Below are 4,604 nucleotides of genomic sequence, written 5' to 3'. Positions count from 1 at the left end.
ATATTTTCCCAACAAGTGGTCAAAGTATTGTGCATCCCCAATGGATTTATCAAACAAAAAGCATACATCAGTGTGCACGAGTTAAAGGATACGCTTTCTTCTAGTAGGCGTTAAATGCCTTTGTAAGGTAACTCTATGTTGTTTACCGACTAAGCAATCAAAAAATGGATCGAGGTACATACCTTTCATGTCAGGGAAAATTTCTTTTGACAAAGGATATGAAGACCTTTCTCGCTCATATGCCCTAGCCACCGATGCCATGTCTCCATGTCCGTGCTTGTAAGATTCACCTTCTCTTTGCAAAGTTTGGCATGCGTCTTGTACAACTTTCTTCTCTTGTTTCTCGATACATGACCAAGATGTCTTTGGTGAATCTCCACTTTCCATTGACAAAGGTGTTTACCATACCGACATTGAACAATCCTCTAAATATGAGGTTGAGGCGCATGGCAGGAACATGTCTTGCATCCTTAAGAACAAGCATGCATCCCTTATTTTATGTGAGGATGATATCACCCTTTCAGGTGATCTTGGTTCTTCCTTCATTCCACATTAGGGCATAACTGAATTCACCACTTAGATAGGTTGTGAAGAAGCTCCTATTAGGGGTGATATGTGTGGAAGCACCGCTGTCTACAATCCATGTGCTTTCATCACATGCAACACTTAGAATATCTTCTCCAACGAGATATACATCCTCATTGACTTCTTCCACGGCTGCCACTGCAGTGGTTGTTCTTTCATCTTGCTTGTTTGTTGGGTTGAACCAGGCTGGCTTGACGTTACCCATATGCTGGTATTTCTTCAGATGCCGACATTCTGATCTCTTGTGGCCCACCTTGCCACAGTAATAGCAGATAACCCTAGTGCGTGACATGGATTGTCCTTGAGACTGGTCTCGATCTCGGTGTTTATAGCGCCCACGTGTCTCTTATGTATCTCAACTATGGACAACGTTCACCTCCAAGTGCAAAATCATGCCTCGTTATTTCCTCCCGGCTTCTTCTTTTAGAAGGCTATCACTGACGGTGTCCATGGTAAGCTTTCCCTCTAGTGCGGAGTTACTAAGAGTGACAACCGACGTATCCCAACTCTCAGGCAAGGAGCTAAGGAGTAAATGGGTTCATCTTCAACCTTCATTTGTGCCTTAGTGAGATGATTTACGAGCCCCTTGAAACTATTCAAGTGCTCCATCATACTCTGAACATCCTTATGCTCCAACTTTACCAACCGTCAAACAAGAAGGGTCTTGTTTTGTGGTGTTTTCTTTTGAATCAAGGACTCTAGTTTTGTCCATAATTCAAAACCATGTGTATAGGTAGAGACATGCTTATAGAGAGATCGATCGATGTACTTATGGATTACAGCGACCGACTTTTGGTTTGAGAGCTCCCATGCCTTGTCATCCTTTCCTTGTGACTTTTCCTTCATGATGATGGGCTCGTTCAAGTCCTTTCATATCAAATGATCCTCCATCACCGGCTTCCAATAGGAATACTTGTTCGGCGTAAGTTTGAACATGTCACCTTCGAAGGTAATGCAAGCGTGCATCTTGAATCACATGAGCTATCAGGGTTGGCAAACGAACCTGGATCTGATACCACTTGTTGGGAAAAATATGTCGACTTTCCCTCATTCGCAGGATTAAGATGAGAATTGGACAACTAGAGGAACAAGCTAACTTTTGTATTCTAGGAAGGAAGACTAGAACAAGGTGATCCTAATTTTGTGGGCAAGCTAAGAGAAGACTAACCTTATTTTGATGTTTGGAGGCATCCTTGTATTACTTTTTGTATTTATTAGTGAGATGATTACAAATTTCTAACACCTCCTCCTATTTATACTAGTGGGAAGTTGTGGGTTTCGTAAGCTCCATAGAATTCTAGAACTTTCCTATGATCTTATTCTAAGCTAGTTTCTAGAATTCTCTTTAACCTTCATGCTTATTCTAATCTTCTCCTTAAATTTCTAACATTTTCTTAACTATGGGATTCTACCTTTTAATCAATCCCTTTAGTTTGGGTTAAGGAACGAAAAAGCCCAACACCCTCCAATTGGATCCCTCATTTCCAACTCGAGTACCTGGATATACAACCTTGTAAAATAAACAATACTTTTCCCAATTGGATTCTAAGTCGAGTGCATAACTCTGATTTGGACTTGTATGACACCGTGATCTTTGGACCTCTTCTTGATAACATGGACAATGCAACGGGAAGTTGGATCCGTCTAAGACTTGCTGATCACCTATATATTAAAGCCCCTCTTTTGAAACTTTCACAATCATTCTGACCCTACTATATCTTATATATCATTTTTCTATTCATTCTAATATTCTCTCTCTACTTCTGTTTAATTTATTAATTTAATTCTACAATTGTAAATTGAAGCTTGCAACGTACTGAAGATTTAAACGTACTGAAATTATAAAACCTACTTTTCAAGACATAATCTTCTTTTACTCGATATCTGATTTCTTCTCCATCTCAATTCTTATAAATTTGATTTCTTGCACATAATATTAGATCTTCATGTATGCAAGTTGATCCGTTTATGGAATTAGTTCTGTTCATGGAATTAGATCTGTCTATGGAATCAGTCGTTCAACTTCATGTGTTGTCTAATGGATGGACTTCTGGGCAAATCATGATATCATTGCAATATTGGGGGTGAAAATGAAAACAAATTGACGGATCTTCCCGCTCGATTCATTTGGTAGACGACATAGAGAGAAATTGAGGAAGAAGAATTCAGAATTCGAGCGAGACTTCTTAGTTTTCTACAAACAAAAATTAGACTAGCGAAAAGGTTGAAATCGATCGAAGATTGAGGAGTTCAATACTCTGCAAAAGGGGGAGCTTCTTCATATTGTGGAATCGGAATTTCTATGGAATGATTAATTTTCATTTTACAGCGCTAAAACCCTAAGAATTCCGATTCCACATTATGAGGAAGCTTTGAAGATGACGGTAAAACAAGTGACGAGGCTTTTCGTGGCGCTAAAACCCTAGGAAATCGATTGAAGATTGAGGAGTCCAATACTCTGCAAGCTTCTTCATATTATGGAATCTGAATTCATATGGAATGATTAATTTTCCGTTCGCATCGCTAAATCCCTAGAAATTCCGTTTGTGGCTCAACTTCGTGTGTTATCTGAACTTTTGCTGAATTTTTGGTCAAATTTGTTTTTATTGTTTTGATTGCTTTTGATTAGTTGTATGAGATTTTTGAGAGATTTGAAGTTCGAATTTGGAAATGGTTGGAATCCTGCTCGATTAGGAATGCATCAAATAAGGCACTCAAGTAGGAAATCGAGCAGGTTGGTGATCCATTTGCGATCCTAATTTTGATTTCAGCTTTAATAAAAAAATAAATTCACCATCTCATGATTAAGTTCCAATGCAGGATTTGATTTGGTAATGTTGGACTTGAATCACCAGGGAGACTTGCTTTTGCCAACCAAATAATCGGAGAGAAAGAGTTCTATAAAAGTGGGTTAAAATAAGTAGATTTGTGTTTATTTCCATTCAATGATCTCTCCTTATAGGTGATCAGTTCTGTACACTAAGTTGATAATCATTTCTTTGGAATTTTCTTTATGTGATCTATATTTTCTACTGTTAGGCAACTTATATGCAGTCTTTATTTTTTTGTTAAATTTAGCTTACAAACAAAGATATCCTCTAATACAAAGTACTCTTCATTTGATATACAGTTGTTCCAGTTTCTCATGGTTTAAAGGGTTGGGAGATCCTGAAGTGGAGACACAATAACATTGATCTTATACTGATAGAGGTGGACTTGCCATCTATATCTGGCTATGCACTTCTAACTCTAATCATGGAGTATGATAGTTGCAGGAACATTCCTGTGATAAGTAAGTCTTTTAAGTCAGATTATCTGATGAAGTGAAGATTAATTCAAGAATTGTCTTAATAATTCAGAGTGATGTCTTCAACCGACTCAATGAGAATGGTTTTGCAATGCATGCTAAAAGGTGGGACTGACTTTCTTATAATGTCCGTGAGGAGAAATGAACTGCAAAACTTGTGGCAACATGTTTGGAGAAGGATATCAGTGAGTCTGCCCGTCCTTCTAGATTGCTCTTCATCTTTTTTATTATTTGTTGATGCTCTCTTGCAATGGTAACAAATCAATGTTTGGAGAAGGATATCTATAAATCCCAACCCAGCTTTATATTGCAATGTAAATCTGGGTTGAGATTTTTGTGCCTTAATCTCTAACGAAACTAATTATATTTAACAGTTGTTTTCATTTTCAGTTTTATTTTTATTTACTGAAGATTATCTCATTAAATGAAATGAAGTATCTTTCTTTGTGTAAATATAAATGATGTTAGAATATATGATAATCCTATTATCTATTCATATTATGATTATCATATTAGAATACCGATTTAATTCAGTTCTGTTTTACCTGAATTAATTGGCAAATAATTTAAAGATAATCATATTAGAATATATTCTATTTACCTATTCAATTCAGTTCACTGAAAGGGAGAGGATTAAACAGCTGGTCAAAAGAATCTTTAAATATTTGGCTAAAAGATCTAGAAAATTATTATTTTTTAATATTTTTTAAAG

Source organism: Phyllobates terribilis, unplaced genomic scaffold (genome assembly GCF_046119375.1).
Source record: "Phyllobates terribilis strain yellow unplaced genomic scaffold, ASM4611937v1 Scaffold_3935__1_contigs__length_67647, whole genome shotgun sequence".
Taxonomy (NCBI): Eukaryota; Metazoa; Chordata; class Amphibia; order Anura; family Dendrobatidae; genus Phyllobates; species Phyllobates terribilis.
Note: the sequence above shows the minus strand (reverse complement) of the source record.